The sequence below is a fragment of the Anabrus simplex genome, chromosome 10 (genome assembly GCF_040414725.1).
Source record: "Anabrus simplex isolate iqAnaSimp1 chromosome 10, ASM4041472v1, whole genome shotgun sequence".
NCBI classification, from domain to species: Eukaryota; Metazoa; Arthropoda; class Insecta; order Orthoptera; family Tettigoniidae; genus Anabrus; species Anabrus simplex.
This window is the reverse complement of record NC_090274.1, coordinates 118,481,058-118,499,134: the sequence shown is the minus strand read 5'-3', so window position 1 is coordinate 118,499,134 and position 18,077 is coordinate 118,481,058. Positions and strand designations below refer to the sequence as shown.

At 39.5% G+C, this 18,077-nt stretch overlaps 1 long non-coding RNA gene across 1 annotated transcript in view; it reads left to right on the top strand.

Annotated features, from left to right (window-relative positions):
* LOC137502404 (uncharacterized) overlaps positions 1-2,941 on the top strand; it is a 29,713-nt gene extending 26,772 nt beyond the window's left edge. The window contains exon 3 of the long non-coding RNA XR_011018772.1: positions 2,895-2,941. This is a non-coding gene — a long non-coding RNA (uncharacterized lncRNA). The remainder of the gene's footprint in view (positions 1-2,894) is intronic.
* Positions 2,942-18,077: the final 15,136 nt, after the last annotated feature.

Below are 18,077 nucleotides of genomic sequence, written 5' to 3'. Positions count from 1 at the left end.
GTTTGAGCCTGAAGGTATTCCAGTATTTGCGCATGTGCCAACCGTTCTAAAGCTTTGGAGAGAGCAGAAAGAATCGAAATGGGACGGTAATCGGATGGGAGTTTCGAATCTGGGTTTCTAGGAAGTGGAATTACATTGGCGTACTTCCAAATTTTTGGTAATGTGCCGTTGTTGAGCCAGTAATTAAAATATGGGTGAGAATGGGTAGAATAGCGCCAATAATGTTATGTATGAGAGTAATAGGAGTTTCATCGACACCACTTGCTTTGGATATAATAGAATACAAGACTTTCTTAACTTCATTAGTGCTGACGGTACGAAAGGCGAAGCAGGGGCGATTTGGTGGGACACGTGCTGAGACGTTATTTACGTGTGGTCTGTTAAGTGGATTAGACTGAGCTCTCTCTTCCGTGAAATACTCATTTAAATCTTCGAGAGGAATATCAGTTACCTGAAGCTGTTCATGTGTTTTTCCTATGCCCATGGCTTAGAGATGCCTCCAGACACTAGCCGTATTTAGGCTTTTTATTTACTGATTCGCGAACATATTTAAAATTAAGTTTACGGATGATTTATTTAGTTTTATTCCTAATTATTCTATAGTTTTCATAGTCATTTGGGTCCGGAGTACCCTTGTAATGTCGGTAAAGAGCATCACGTTGAGACATCATATTTTTAAATGCATAGGTTAGCCATGGATTAGGTTTGCGGGATATTCTGAACTGTTTTTCGGTGCATGTTTGTTGTATAGATTGTGTATTAACGAATTATATGTATTTATTTTTACATCAATGTCTGTTAGATTTAAAATGCTATTCCACGGAAGATTGTAGGCATCGTGTCTTAATTCATACATGTCAATTATTTTTCATATTCCTGCACGTCATATACCTAGGTTTGTATTTTGGTACGCGAAGTGAGTAGGCGAGAAATATAAGATCGTGGGTGGACACGGCCGGTACTGAAATTTGTCTGTGGGTTACCACTTTGTGAGGGTTGTTAGTCACTTTGAGGTCTATTAAGGTGCGGAAAATGTTGCTGGCAGTATGTACATGTTTTGTAGGGTCAGAGGGAAGGATAGTCAGTTCACACGAGGAAAACAAGTCTTCCAATTTCTTGGTATCGTATTTCTTCGTAAGTAGATTAGTATTGAAGTCCCCTGATATAATGATATGTTGCTAAGCTGGTAGCAAGTTAAGTAGGTGCGTTTCAAACTCGGTCAAATGAGATACTTTAGGTGGTCGGTAAACCACTCCAGTAAGTATTTTCTGTCCACTAGCAACTACTTCGACGAACATAAACTCCGTCCTCGGCAGTTCACCGGTCGATGAGGTACAAATGATACGGCTCTTCACGTCATCTCTACAGCAGAGAACATGTACGATCATGGCGGTAGAAGTTATAGCCATATTGTTCGGAATGGATGGCGATAACCACCTTTCACTAATAGCTATCAAATGGACGCTATTTTTGTTAAATATAGCTGAATTTCGTCAGTGTATGCTGGCAAACTTAGGCTGTTCAAGTGACAACACTGGAGAGTATGAGGATATAGTGAAAGCTCTTGTTTCAAAAGGTTGCCGGCATCTATGTTCTGGGAAGGAGTGAGGGGTGTGCTATTCTTAGAGTGGTCAATGTCTTGAGGAAATGTCGTAGCTACCTGAATAAAGGGCATACTTTAACTGAGACCTAAAATTTCTTACCTGTATTTCCTGAAGAAATGGACTGCTGATTGCTTAAGGCACCACACACACACACACATACACCCACACCCACACCCACACACACACACACACACACACACACACACGCGCGCGCGCGCGCGCGTAAACCTATTGATGATAATAATATTTTGTATGCACATCACAATGGTCATATCACACTGATGATCTACCTAACAGCCTCATATGTAAGTTCATGAGGTGAGTTAATGTGGAGCTTTATTCCGTCTTCTAAATGAACGATAATTCGGCCGTCCTGCGTCGAAACCCGTCGCAAACCCCAAAAGTCCCGAGCCTTACGCAATACTTCTTTCCTTGTGGAAGTCAGAGATTCGGTGATTAATAATTTAGTACCTTTAAGAGCTTGCTTGCCGCGCCAGATGCGGTCTCTTTCATGGTACCTGAGGAATTTAATGATGATCGGCCTATTTCCTGCGGACACCATCTCAGCTGCTGACCTCTTCATACGGCCGAGTCTATGACATCGATCTATGCTGTCTATAGACAATTCGATGTTCAGTCTGTTTTTTAACGTGCCCAGCGCCACAGCGTATGTGTCCTCGTCGGCGGTCTCACCGACACCATGAAGGAGCAGGCAGTTCCTTCCGCTCTGCCTCGTCAATCAGGATGTCCTGCTTGTCGAGACGTTCCTGTAGATGGCTTACCTCCTTCTTCATTTCACTTAATTCCTCTGAAATTATTTCCGGAAACTCCTGCAACTCTGAAGCGAGGCCGGTTAGTGTTTCGCCTGGGTTGGCAGCACTGGTCGCACCAGCAGCCATGGCTTCCTCCAAGCGTGCTTGGAATTCTGCCATTCGCTTCTCGAACTTCGAAAGACGTTCATTTACGTCCTTCGGCGTCATAGTACTTCACGGCTTTTGAAGTTCACACTTAAATGAAGCACTAGCACACCCACGAATATTAAAATAATTATTATCTGGCTAATATGGCAGGTGAATTGCGAAGTACGTTTACTCGCGTTGTACAGCGTGCACCATTTTACTATGTTAGTTCAAGTCTACGGTACTTGGTACAAATCTGTATTGTATCAGGAGAAAGGCTTAGTTGGTTCGAGATTTCTGATAATATGGAAAAATTTATAACACTGCATTTTCTCCAGCTAAGATCAACTGTGATCAACTTTCCTATGCATAGGGCCAGTGTCTAATTTAGGGACGAGGCAATCAGAGAGTTTTAGGCCAGATAGCCCAAACGAAATCGCAGAAGGAAGGAAGGAAGGAAGGAAGGAAGGAAGGAAGGAAGGAAGGAAGGAAGGAAGGATGTCCATGGAACCAGTCTACAACGAGAAAAGTGGAAGGAGTAACCACGGAGTACAGATGACCTTAACGGAAGCTGCAACTGGTGAGCCACAATTAGATAATGCAAGCAACAATAAATTGCAGTAACGTTACATTCTTAATTCCCTCCAAGCTAAAAGGAACTTTTCCGACTCATCTCATTTTTGGTTTAATAAATTAATGTGACTAGATATTGCGTTAATTTTCTTTCTCAAAACGATACTTAATGGTTAATTATTTAAAATCCTACCCCTGTGATTTAAGTATAAGTCTCTATGCTATTCAATATAACATTTGCTGTACGGTCTTTTTGTTAAAAACTGTAAAGCTGGCTCCCAATCAAAACATAGAGAAATGGGAAACCATGCAATGAAAATTGATATCTTATTTGCGTGGCAATTTGCGGGCAAGCCACATATAGTTTATATTTATATTCATGTGTCGCCAAAAAATAACTTTCGCCTCTCAAGTGTGAAGCGAGAAGAAGGAACAGTTACATTTGTCACACCGACGTGGAGCTCGAACACCATTCAATATTCGTGTAAAAAAGCAGTAATTTAGAGTTTGTGTTTGTGAGGGTAAAGTGAGTGTCCATATAATATACATGTTTGATTTTGGGGGAATCATGGCTGCACAAGGTGAAAACGACATGAAGTTACGTAGCGGAAACTTAGCTAAGGGAGAAAGGGCGCTGAATTCTGGGGATGCTGTAGACGAGAGCATTGAAGTAGATAAAACGGTAGAGAGTGGAGGGAACATCGAAAATAGCACAGATTATGACTGTAGCTAGGATAGATGGTGACAAAGGAGGTAATACGAATAGTGAAAAGAATATTCAACAATTGTTTGTGATAATGCAAGGGATATTAGAGCAAACGAAAGGGATAGATGATATTAGGAAGGAAACGAAAGGGATAGATTAAATTAGGAAGGAAACGTATGAAATTAGGAAGGAATTTGATGAAATTAGGGAGGAAGTACAGAAAACGCGGACAGAGATAAAACATAGAAAGAAGATAGAACAGACGAAAACCGAAATTACCAGAGAAGTTAATACTGGGATGGATGCTTTAAATCGTAGATTAGATGAAGCACTAGAGCAGCAGAAACTTTCTGATAAACAGTTAGGGGAACAGCAGATGAAACCTAGCCAACATGAGAAAGAGGTAGAAAGAAAGTTAAGTGAACATAGAAGCTAAGTCATGGAGTTGGCAGAAAAAGAAAATTGTAATGTTAGCGGTGAAATAGACCAGCAGATCACAGGAGTTAACCGTAAAATTCAAGAACAAGTAGGAGAAGTTAGTAAAGTTACAGAACAAGTAGAACAACAATACGATGATCTGTGCGGTAAGGTAGAGATTAATGCTAAAATATGTAATGAAAATTTTAAGTGAGCAGAGGAAAATGCGGTTGAAATTAAAGCCACCAAGGAAAGACAGAACACATTGCGAGTGACGTAAGAACTAAAGTGAAAACAATAAATTAACGTATTGATAGGTCGGAGGTACAAATACGAAAATAAATCAGAGAAAAGCAGGATAATATAGGAAGTCAGTGCCATGGTACAAATTTCATATGTGAAACAGAACTACCGAAATTCAATGGGAGGCAGACAAACCCTTTAAATTTGTTAAACACTGTTAAGAAACGGTTTGAAAAGCGAATAGAAGGAGTCATTGAATGGGAAGGAGCGTTAGGAATAATTGGTAATGCTTTCATTCGGGAAACTAAATCATGGTGTGTGGTGTATAAGAGCAACAGGACCAGTATAGTGGAATTCCAGAAGTATTTCACGGGGACATTCTGGAGTGAAGTTATTCAAAGCAGGGAAAGAGAACGATTTGTTTTTGGGAAATTTAGGCCACACGAAGGGGTTTCTATGACAATATTTCCTGGCCACGATATGATTTGTAAAAACGTAGATGGGATGTCAGCGGTGAGAGATATTGTGAAATTATTACTCAGACATTTTCCCAACAATATCCGCAAAGCTAGCTGTATGCAACAGGAATTGAAAGATTGCTAGCAAGTTTTGATGCGTTAGGAAATGGTAGTAGTACACGAGAGTACACAAACTATCAAACACAACCAAGAAGACAAGAAAACAATCACCGTCGTCAATTCCAAGCGTGACAACAAAATATAGGTAATCAATAACACCAGAAAAATGGGATTGTTCAAAGGGAACGTCATGTTGGGGAGGGTTCAAGCCGAAATCTGGATACAAGGAAATAGAGTAATTTAAACTAAGAGTAGACGGTAATGAGAGATCAGATTATCAGTCTTCAGTACATGTTGCGAGAAATTTTGTAATGACGCACTTGAATTATGATCTCGATGTGACAGAGGAGTTATTACGGGAGGTGGAATTGGATCAGGTCGAAGTTGCTAGTAAAAGTGATAATCCCGTTGTTACAATCGTAGTATGGAGGGCGCATTATCAGGCTTTATTAGATTCTGGCAGTCAAAGGTCGTGTGTTAGTGTGAAGTGGCAAGAGGACAGAAAACAGGAGTATATTGGCATAGAAGAAATGCCCGTGGAATCCACATGTATAGTCACTGCTGTAGGTAAATGATTCAAGCAAATATATAAAAAGTTGCCATACCTGTTTGTATTAACGTAAAGTCGAAAATTCAGATGTCTTGTTATTCCGAACTTTACATTTGATGTCATCTTGGGATCTGACTGGCTAAGTTTATACTCAGCTCGGTTAGATTACAATGAGGCGATGGTATATTTAAGGTGGGATAATGAGGATATTAAAGTCAGGTGGGATGCCGAAGTTCAGACGAATGTGGAGATTTGTAACATGTGGTGTGTCAGTAAGGTTTCAAAAGATTTAGATGGAGAAGGTGGAGGAAATTTTAAGTTATGTGAAGTGTGGTTAGAGGAGATTCAGGATGATGTTTTGAGAGAAGCGGTAAATAGTAGCAATTTGGAAGAAGGTCAGGGGGCCAATTGTTGTATGTATTGAGAAAACACAAGGTGGTATTTTCGTTGAAACCCGATGAAACACATGTGTATGAACACTCATTTTCAGTACTGGATCGAAGTATATTCGCTGAATCGAGATATCCGATACCACATAAATATGCTAAAGCAGTAGACAGTCAAATAGAAGCCATGTTAGAGGATGGTATTATTGAAGTTTGGAGTCGTCAGTGTGTCAATTCTTTATTGATAGTGCCTAAGAGGGACGATTCTGTTCGTATGTGTATTGATGCGAGGGAGGTGAATAAACATATTGCGGCAGATCAAATAAAATCGTTAGCTGTAGAAGAGCTGATACAGGATTTTCAAGGGAAAGTTTGGTTTTCAACTGTAGATTTACGTAGTAGTTTTTGAAAAATTCCGTTAAGAGAGGAAGATAGACCTTTAACAGCTTTTAGTCACAAGAGTAACTTATCAATTCTGACGTGTACCATATGGTGCTCGTACTAGTTCTTTTGCGTTAATTCGTACTTTGAATATTGCTCTGGTGAACGAAGCCGACCACTATGCCACTATTTATATTGATGATTTATTCATTTTATCTAGTAGTCTTGAAGAGCATTTAGAACATCTCGATAGGGTATTTACCAAGTTAGAACAGGCAGTTTTCACTCTTAAATTGGAGAAATGCATATTTTGTAAGCCCGAAGTCACCTTTTTAGGACACCGTGTATCTGCAGTAGGTGTGACTCCAGAAACACGAGAATAGAGAAAATATTGAATGCAAAAAGGCCCAGGAATATAAAAGAATTGCGATCATACAATGGGGTATGTAATTTTTTTAGAAGATTTGTAGTAAGATTTTCCTACTTATTAGAGCCGTTTACAGATTTGCTGAAATCTGGCAGTAAGTGGAAGTGGGCAGAATACCATGAAAATTTGATTAAAGCGGCTGAGAAGAGTACACGAATTTCAGATAGGAGATTCTCTTCTGTTACGTGTTCCCGTGCTCTCATCTAATGAAGAGAATGTGACGTAGGAATTATTTTTGTTGTATCAGGGTCCATACAAGATTCATTATCGGGTTGGTCCTTGTGCATACAGATTTGAAGATGATGATTTTGTCCTGTTGGCCACTTATAATATTCGTTCTCTGAGACGATACATTTTGGAGAATTAAGCTTAATGTCTCCCAGGTGTAGTTTTGAGATAACACTAAATGTACTTGAGTTAGCAAACATGAATTCATGTATAGGTTGAGGACCTAGGACTGACACTACTGAAGAAGCCATGAATAACTAGAGAAATTATTGAAACTGCATAAGGAAATTAATGCAATAATTTTCTAAGTAGTTTTTTGTTTGTTGTTTTGGTATGAAAATAAGAAATTGCTTGCTGCCATCTAAGTGAGATAAGCCACGTGTGATGACGTGTGTGTGGTGTATTCAAATTATAATAGCCAAGAACTGGAGAACACTCTGATGATGAGAAGCAAAGATAGTGTTATTTACCTGCTGTAATGTAAAATATTATGAGTGTTGCTGACAAACTTTTGTTAGGAATTCGGCACGAGTTATTACAAGTGTTATATGGTATCATCGGAACAGACACTCTACAGTGGGATACAAGATTTGGATTATGTATGTTTTATTAGGTGTTCATAAGAGGCAATGATGTATGTATCAGCCGTATTCGTGTAGTGTGTTATTTTCACATATGTGATATTTGTAAATAAAAGGAGGGCGTATGTAACCGTCCAGGCTTCTCCAGCCACGTCGATTGTAATTCTACAGTCCAATTACGTGATATCACTCGATATCAATTGTCCGTCATCGGCAATTATTCATTGAGAACTGTTAATTAAACTACAGTCAGTTGTAAATTAGAATGATATTTGAATCATATTAGTTACATTAGAACATCATTTATTATTTTAATTATCACGATAGGAATTTAATATGTATTGTAATTTGGTCCATATGTTGAGACAGAGTTTGTGTCATTTCATCTCATATTTGTGTAAACGGAAAAGTTATTCTTGAAGCTGGGAATTAGGGATGAGTCACTGGGTTAAACTCAAGAGTACCTGATTATACAGCGACCCGCGCGCAAGGCTAGAGCTGCCTGCCTACATCGTAGACACGCCCATTGGTTACCTGTGAAGAAACAGGATAGGGAAAGATCTGATATGAGTTCAAGGAATCCGGTGCTTCGATGGAAAAGAGACTTGATATGGAGCAGATACCAAGGGTGGGGATGTCTCGTGTATATTATCGTGAACGGAGCAGTCCTGACACAGAGTGAGTTACCATCGATATACAGTACGCAAGAGCCGTGATGCTGTGAGACGGAGTTGTACCCTGCGTGTTATTTATTCTATATTATTCTAGACGAAGAACTATGCTAGTTCAAGTCTACGGTACTTGGTACAAATCTGTACTGTATCAGGAGAACAGCTTAGTTTGTTCAAGATTTTTAATAATATGGAAAAATTCATAACACTGCATTTTCTCCACATAAGCTCAGCTGTGATCAACTTTCCTAAGCATAGGGCCAATGTCCAATTTAAGGACGATGCAATTAGGGAGTGTTAGGCCAGATAGCCCAAACCAAATTGCAGAAGGAAGGAAGGATGTCCATGGAACCAGTCTACAACGAGAAAAGTGGAACGAGTAACCACGGAGTTCAGATGACCTCAACGAAAGCTGCAATTGGTGAGCCACGATTAGATAATGCAAGCAACAGTAAATTACAGTAACGTTAAATTCTTAATTCCCTCCAAGCTAAAACGAAGTTTTCCGACTTATCTCATTTTTGTTTAATAAATTAATTTGACTGGATATTGCGCTAATTTTCTTTCTCAAAGCGATACTTAATGGTTAATTATTTAAAATCCTACCCCTGTGATTTAAGTATAAGTCTTTATGCTATTCAATATAAAATTTGCTGTACGGTCTTTTTGTTAAAAACTGTAAAGCTGGCGCCCAATCAAAACACAGAGAAATGGGAAACCATGGAATTATAATTGATATTTTATTTGCGTGGCAATTTGCGGGCAAGCCAAATATAGTTTATATTTATATTCATGTGTCACCAGCAAATAACTTTCGTCTCAAGTGTGAAGCGAGGAGAGGGAACAGTTACAGCACTAAGGAGGAAAGTCGGGCTGAGCCAAAATCAGACCTGCCATGTTGGGGTTAGAAGGCTGGCGCCTTAACCATCTGAGCTACTCAGCCAGAAAATTCAAATATAAGGTGGCGAAAACACACAGTAATAATAAGTAAACTCGTAGCCTCATCCTCCTAACAGTTCTGATGATTCTTGCGCACATCTAGCAAGCGAGGTCCAAAGAATGCAGTAACACGAAACTTTCTGTTTACTTGTCAGCATTATTATCGCGAGCCTAGTTGTTAGACACTCCAATAGAGTAACCCCCTTGATCTTTGACAGCCGAATGTGGAACACTTCTCTTGTTCAGGACTTACACTTTGCTTGTAAACCATTTTATGTGACAGATATAATGCGTATGTAGGTGTATTCCAGGCTGATTTGATTATTCTAGACTGTAATTCCTATCTGGGTTGGGAATTTTATTCTTTATTGGTTAATTCTGATAAGACGCGAACTCCTGTGGAACAAAATTCCGCCACCAGATTTCTTTTTCTTACTAGGTATTCATGTAGAATATTCAGTGCGGAGGTGGTTCGGATCCTACAAATTATTTTTATTGTTTTTTGTCGTGTAATCCATGATGATTTAAATAGTCTAGATTTTGCAATTCCTGGCAGGGTCAGAGATTTTATTGTTTATTACCAGGTAGGTGATTCTGATAGGACGCAAACTCCTGCGGGACTAAATTCCAGCACCAGATATTTTTCTTATTGGGTATACATGTTGAATATTCAGTATGAAGGTGGTTAGGATCCTCCAAATTATATTATTATTAGCGTATGTGTGTTTTCGTTTCTTACTGTAATAGTTGAATTGTCGGGCTTAGTAGCTCAGACGGTTGAGGCGCTAGCCTTTTAACCCCTACTTGGCAGGTTATATTCTGGCTTAGCTCAATGGTATTTGAAGGTGTTCATATTCGTCAGCCGCGTGTCGTTAGATTTACTGGCAGATAAAGGAAAACTTCCAGGACTAAATTCCGGCACATCGGTATCTTCGAAAACTGTTTGAAACGGGGATTGCTATTTCAGCACTTAGCAACTGAGGACATTAAGCACCGAGCTCAGACGGTAAAGTGCTTGCCTTAACTTTCTTACCAGCTTGGATTCTCAAAATTATCATTATTATTGCGAACGTTTCAAACGGTGGAATGTAATTAGTAAGGCGTAATGTGAATAATATTATTATTCTCCTCACCTCGAAAGGAAGTCGAACTTGAAGTGTTTCAATTAAACACATATACCGTCATTTAGATAGTATGCTTGTTTCTTGCCCGAGTTATGGAACCACAGGTTTGATTCCTAGTCTGGTCGGTGATTTTTTATGTTTCTTTCAGCTCGAATGTTGTGTTTTGAATGTAATGCACATTTCGCACATTCCTGTAGTTATTATGATAGTAGTTCAAGGGAATGTGTGACAAGTGTAATTCCCAGACGGCTTGAGGATTTCTTAATTGCTCGCAGCTATAATGTTAGGTGCAAAGTGATGTAAAATTTACAGCAGGCAATTGCAAGTCTCCAGGTTTCAATCTTCAGCTCAGAGTTAAATGCAGAAACTATAAACTATGTATTCCCTATCTGAGAAAATAAGTTACTTCCAAATCAAGTCAACTTACTCGTACTGCCAATGTTCTTTTGCTGAGATGTGCATACTAGGCTAAATGCAAAAACAGTGAACTTTGTATTTTGTGTGACAGCAAATAATTCCAAGTTTAATCAACATGTTCGTACAGTCTGTTTCTATTCCTGTGATGCACATATGTCACGACCTCATTTTATACTAAATTTATTGCATTCTCTATTCACATTCAGGTAACATACTTAGTGCTAATAGCTCACACTTAGTCTTCAGGGAAAGCAAAGCTTGTCATCAATTCCAAGTCGGGTTGAGGATTTTAAAAAAAAATTCTTGTTGTTGTGCAGTTTAGCTCTTGAGTTCTGAGTCCAAGTGAGCTGCACGTTTGAAATCCAGAATCAGCGATATTTTCATTTGCGCAGAATTATAAGTTTGAAATTTTGGAGTTAGTTATTCGAATAGCACTTCAGCTTTGGACCCAAGGGGGCTCCAGGTTCAAGTTCTAATTCGGTCGGTGATTTTTTACTTTCATTTCTTGTAGCACTAAAGCTACGTGTTTCAGTTAAACACATCAGCTGTTAATGTGCAGTCATTTAGTTAGCATGCTTCTCTGCTTCCCAAGTAAAAGAGCCACAGGTTCGAATCCTAGTCGGGTCGGCGATTTGTATATCTTGTAGCTCGAAAGTTGGGTGTTTTTGAATTTAATGCACAATCATTTAGTTACTATGATAGGCAGCAGTCCAAGGGAAAGAATGCTGAGTTCGACTCCCAGTCGGGGTGGGGATTTGTAATTTCTCGCAGCTCAAACGTTAGGTGTTTTGAATTCAAAGCACAATTTCAATGTGCAGTCATTTACCTAGCGTGGTACTCAGCAGTCCAAAGGGAAGGGCCCTGGGTTCCATTGCCAATCATTTGTAGCGCGAACATGTTTTTCACTTCTGAACACAAAGTTTTAACCTCTAAGTGGTGTCCACGATATTATACGCTACTATAAGTTTCTAGAATTCAAATCTAAGAGCTAGGTTTGTTACAATAAAAAAATTAGGGTTCCAAAAACTTAAAACCAATAGCATGGTTCGCATCTGCGCACACGCTAGCATCTTTGACTCTGCAGTTACTCAGCTTCAAGACTTTGAACTAGCTTTATAAAGATATGTCCCTATGAATAATGCACCTTTCACTATCTCCATAGTCCCATACCACCATCCTGTTCCAAGTTCAGCTCTGAGCCCCAGACAATAGCTCATTCCGTTTTGCCCTTCAGCTTTTACCAATTTCGACCGTCAGTGCTTTATCCATTTAGACGTTTTGCCCTTTTGTCTTTTACCACTTAACACTTTTATATCCTTTTGCCATGTAGCTGTTTAGCCCTTTGGCCTTTTTCCGTTTTGCAGTCACTCAGCTCCGTGTTATGCCCCTATGAATAAATCGCGTGCATTAAGCCTTACAGCATCTCCATAGTCCTATTAAAGAATGTATGGCCACCATTCAGTTCCAAGCACAGACCCTAAAGCCCATGGACCATGTCTCATCTTGTTTAATGAGGTTAATCCTGGGATCGAATATCAAACTCGAATCTGTAACGCCCTTGTAAGGTTAACCCGGGCATCCAATCTATGTCTGTTAGCTAAGCCAGCACTCTTTGGGCGTCTAATTTGAGTCGGTAAAGCTAAGCTAATGACACTGTAAGCTTCAGCCGAGGATTGAATCCATGGCGTGTGACATTTGGCCTTGAGCCGAATCCGTGCCTGTTAGCTTAAGCTTGCATTCTTGGCGAAGCCTTACTTGTCAAATCCCGGACGAAGTAAGGTCATGTGAGGTTAATCATTTTATTTAGGCATGAGTATTACATTACGTACATTTTCATTATTTATTGCGAACCTTAACTTCATGAACATTCGAGAATGTATGTCACCCTCACTATCATGATCGAATAACTAAAGGAATGATCACTTTAGGACATTAAGAAAATTTGTGAATCTACCTTCACACATTATAGAAGACAGACTAGTAATTGTTTAAAATTCGCATTAATTATTTATGTTTCTTCAATCAGACAAGCTTGGGGTTGTTGAGTGAGCACAGAGAGTGATTATTATCTTAAACTAAGCTGGTCGCCTCACATGCTCAATAATGTACATACGTCTGCGAGGAATCCTGCACGTTTGGTCAAGTCACACTGGGTAATGGCGACAACGAGAACCGCAGGCACGTTTTACCATTCGGTGGAGAAACGAAGGGATATCGATGTGCACCTTGAACCTGAGGGTCGACGTGGTTCTAATGCTAATCATTTCTTTAGAACATACTAGTGCACATGCCCCGTGAATATGAACTTTGTATCTCTAATCTTTCAAGTTGTTCTGGTTTTATCTGAGCATGAGTGTGTTTCGATCATTCACAACACTTACCAAAACCAATAAGTTGATCAGAAGCGATAAGAATCTGTAACGACACAGAATAATAGAAAATACTCTTTCAAGAATGAAGTTCTTCTGAATAGCAAATGGATCTTAAAAAAAGGTACTTGCATTTTGATGAGCGAAGTTGATTAACTCCTGGTTGGCTACATCTCACGATTGGTCCCTTCCACATCGTTTAGGTTGTAGCACATTCCAGAAAAAATATCCCTTGTAAGGTGCACCATGGTAAAAGCAGAAGTTTCTCTTGCAAGCAGCATGATGATTTTCCTTGTCCCTTGTCTTGCAGAATTGTGATAACACTAGGTTTTCTGACACACACACACACACGCACACACACACACACACACACACACATACACACACACACACACTGACAAACAGTGAAACTAAAACGGCCCCTACTTATGTGCTCCTGCCATGTCTATTTAAATGTCAGTCGACACAAATGGTACTTAATTTGCGGGTTCAGATGATTTATGCTTACCACACGTGTTCTGGAATTAATATCTTAGTGGTTATGTCTTGCAGAAGACGAAATAACGTGTTTCCTTTATAAGACATCACGGCTGATAAACATCGCTTGGCGTAGAATACCTTGTAGAATTGTAGTGGGAAAGCGAAGTGAGGTTGTGCTCTGACGTAGAGCAGTATTAAAGCAACAGAGTAAGAGCTGAGTAAATAGAGCGTCGGTTGCACAGTGTCTTTAGTTCTCAGCCTAGTAGCTGTGACTAGTTGGAAACCAATCGTAAATTATCTTCATATCTTCTTAAAATATCATGGTTCGAAACTGTTCTTGTGAAGAGTTCTGAAAACTTGCCGGGCGGTGCTAGCCTTGAAAATGTTAGCTGTTCATGTCTGTCGCATGCTAGGCTCCTGACCAATAAGAGAAGAGGAACGGATCCCACGCGGTCATGCAGCTATGAGCTTAAGGCGACTTGCTCCTAGGTTATCTGATCCTGGATTACCCGCAACTGTTATTAATTACACACTGATGAAATAAACTAAGCTCTTGCGGAAATCTCAATTTTAACTCCAATTATGCTGAAATATACGGGTACAATGTGTTGTAGACGAAATATTTCTTTCAACAGTATCTACTACTGTATCAATGATGCAGAAGTATTAAAATTATAATATTTTGATATATTGATGTGTTGTTGTATTAGTAATACTGGTTTGTAGAAATTATATTTCTGGTCTGAAAATCTCATATTCAGTATGAACTGCTGTGTAGAACTTTAAAGTGAAACTATCTATAGATTTTTAAAATGCTTGTGCAGTGTCATTCTACATTATTAACAGTTAACTATTCTCAGCCGCCCAGCTCTCTTTTAGTTGTTAATTTTAATACTATAATTGGTTTTACAGTTAAATAATGATATCATTAACTTTACTATTCGTTAATTGATCATTCGCTGAAGTGTCATTGAAATATGTTTGATCCAACCCTATCTTTTCCCTTTGGAGCTAAATTGAGCCATGAGTGTTTCTCTGTGCCCCGATACCTTTGATCCATGGTTCCGTTTTACAGCACATACCCTGCAGTTGACTAGTGTTTTCTTACACTTCTCTGAGTATTAGCTTCAAAATATTCCATGGGATTAATCTGGACGAGGGTTCATCTTCAAACAAGTGTACGCTTTGTTTCTTAATATGTATACATCTGTGTTGATATAGGGCAGTCAAAGTTCATGGAAATATTGTGATAAACCTATTTCTTGACTGCCGTCTCTTTTTCTCTGTCCCCCAGTGGGAGAATTTGTTTGTTGTTGCGTGTGGTACTGATCGTTCACATTGTCAACAAATGTTAGTTGAAGTGAATTGTTTTTGAGTGTATTACACCAACTGAAGTTCTGTTAGGATCAACTTGCGTTAGCTTGATCACCTCAAGAATTGTGTCTTCGGCGGCTTTTTCTCAGTAGGGTGCTTGTGTGGGGTTACTTCGGACAGTGCTGCAAGAATATAATCATAAACTTGGTAGCATGGTCTATTGTAATCACAATGCCGATACGGTGAAAGACATACGGAGAAGATGCGATGAAGTAAGGGCTACCTCGATCCTAGAACAATAGATTGCACTTAGACAGCCCATCTTGACTTCAAGGGAGTAAAGCATGCTCTGCATAGAATTTTGAAAGCTATGCATTGGGGGTTCTCTTTTACTCTGTATTTTCTAAAGTAACCCATATATCTTATCATTTTGGACATGTATATGAAAACTTATGTCCGAAGTTGCGTGTAAACCTCGGTAATTGAGAATAACCAATTTCTAAAATAACAACTTACTCTTTAACGTGTTGTTTGAAGTTACGTATTAAGATACCCTCACAGTATTGTTGGAACAGGAGGAATTCAAGCAATTGTTTCTTTGTGGTAGTAAACAACTGGCCTTGCAACTAACAGCGTGCATTTGGGAGATAGTGGGTTCGAACCCACTGTCGACAGCCCCGAAGGGGGTTTTCCGTGGTTGTACCCTAATTAAGGCCACAGTTGCTTCGTCCCCATTCCTTGCCTTTTTCTAGCTCATCGTCGCCATATGACCTATCTTTGTCGGTGTGATATAAAACAAATAGTAAAAAACCATTCAATGGTGAAAAAGGAATGGCAGAAATCATAAAAATCCAATTTCCTGTAGGTTATGTTTAACTATTGTTAGTAAGGCTTAAATTTACGAATTCAACTGTCCACTGTTCGTTGACTGATAATTACATTCAAACTTTTCACCTTCTTGTCTCTTTCATAAACCAAGGAAACTAAATGTTATGTACATATTCAATGAAAATTTACAGGCTCATAAGTTCGATAGGTTCATAGTTTTAAGTATATTCGTTGTTTTAGTTAAACTATTGTAATTCGGATACATCTAAATGTGGCTTGGATTTACAGTAGTGTAGTTATTTTATTAGTAAATATTATGATTGCTTTATTATTACTTAATCTATTCATTGTAGGGGAGATATCTCCCTAGAAATTTAATTCTCACTAAAATTCAATTGTTTCAGTTAACCTGTTGTGATAAGAATAATTTAAGTGAAGTTTAGAAGTGAAAGTTGCTATTTTAACTAGATAGTAAGTTGCTTGCTTTGGAAGGGCCAGAAATCAAATGATATCAGGGATGTCTATGAACTAATCTACCAGGGTACATCCAACAGGAATATTGTGTTATATGTGCAAGCCTGCAAGATTGAGTTGTTAAAGTTCAGTGCTATTCGGACAGCCCTATGTCAATTACAGTCGACATTGCATCCTCTCAAACTTCTCTGTCGCAATCTGGCTGTAATGAAATGGCGTATGACTTTTAGTGCCGGGATGTGTCTGAGGACTTCGGCTCTCCAGGTGCAGGTCTTTTGATTTGAATCCCGTTAGCGACCTGCGTGTCGTGATGAGGATGAAATGATGATGAACCAGTCCCATGCCAGGGGAATTAACCAGTTATGGTTAAAATTCCCGACCCTGATTTCTGTGGCGAAACGCACGCAAACCATTTAGCAATGGAGCAGGACACTCTGGCTGTGATGACCTAGAAAAGGAACAGCATTGGCAGGAGCTACGAGATTATGTTTGAGACTGTCCTGAACATGAGTTCCCACTTCTCTCTGGTGATAATAATACGCATGTTGGTCACACTAAAAATCTGTCATGTATCTGGAAAGATGATGGAACTCATATTTTGGATTTCACCGAGGCAAATGACTTGATTTCTGGTAATACGTTCTTCGTAAGTGCATCAATCAGCTCATCACTGCAGCAACCGAATTGACCTTATCGTTGTTCGGCATCGTGATCTCCGACTAGCAAACGGTGTTAATGTGTACCACCTTAACATAAGGTAGTCATAGCAGAATTAAGGACCTCTAAGCATCGTAGATGTGGAGGGATAAATACCCCCCGAGAAGGTCAAGTGGTGGAGGATTAAAGGGCAGAAGGAGACCGTAGCAAACAGCATACATTTTCTTCTCGTTGACCTGAATGCGATTCACAACACTTGGACCACATTCTAAAGACCATTCACTGCAACCGTAACAGTAAACTTGGGTACAACAAAACATAGTTCCTACCGCATTGAAAAGCAGACGTTCTTATCGATGATTCCAGTCGAAGAAGAGGTGTAGGAAAAAAGGACATACTGTATACAAACTGGGTTTAACAAAATAATCCAGAACACAGGGAAAGAATTGTCATTGCCAAATGTGTCGGTAAGTAATCTGTCCCTGAATAGAGGCGCATTCACTTGTACAAGGTGTATCACAACTATACCGACAGAGAAATCAGGCATGCTCTTCGTTTGATGCTGAGAATGATGGTGCTGTCGGATTGGCGGGAAATGTTTTTCTTCTAATTAATTGAAGCGACCTTGTTACTTGCGGGCGCGCGATTCAAATTGACGAACTTGTTGTATTTGCTACAGGGGAGAGCCAGCCGCTCGCTGTTGCTGTGAGCCGGAAAAGGGGAGGGCGGATAAGTGACAAGTGGGAGACAGAGGTAATGCACAAGTTACTCGTTCAGTTCTGAGCTCCGCTAGGCGGTGTACAGTTTGTTCTACACAAATTGACTACGAAGTGGGCCACATAGAAAGAGAAGACAAGCTTGTAGCAAGAATACAGGCAGCTTTCCAAATCGTTTGCCACACACCACACATCCTTAACAGAGTCTGAAGGTCACTCACTACTACCCCATTGTGAACTATGCACCTAAGTAGAAGGGGCCATAACATCTACTGTAATCAAACTATTTGTGTATTGTTCCCTTCGTTCAGTATTTACAGTGTTGTGAGTGAAGGAATACACAATCGCGGCGCGGCAGCACTGAGCATGTCACTGCGACAAACAGACGAGAGGTGAAACAATCTGGTGCTTTCACTGACTGACAAGTGTGTTTTAAGTACAGTGTGTTCTCGCACTGTGTGTGCAATTAGGGCTATTTAATTAATGAGCTGTTGATATTGCCTGTTACAGACAAT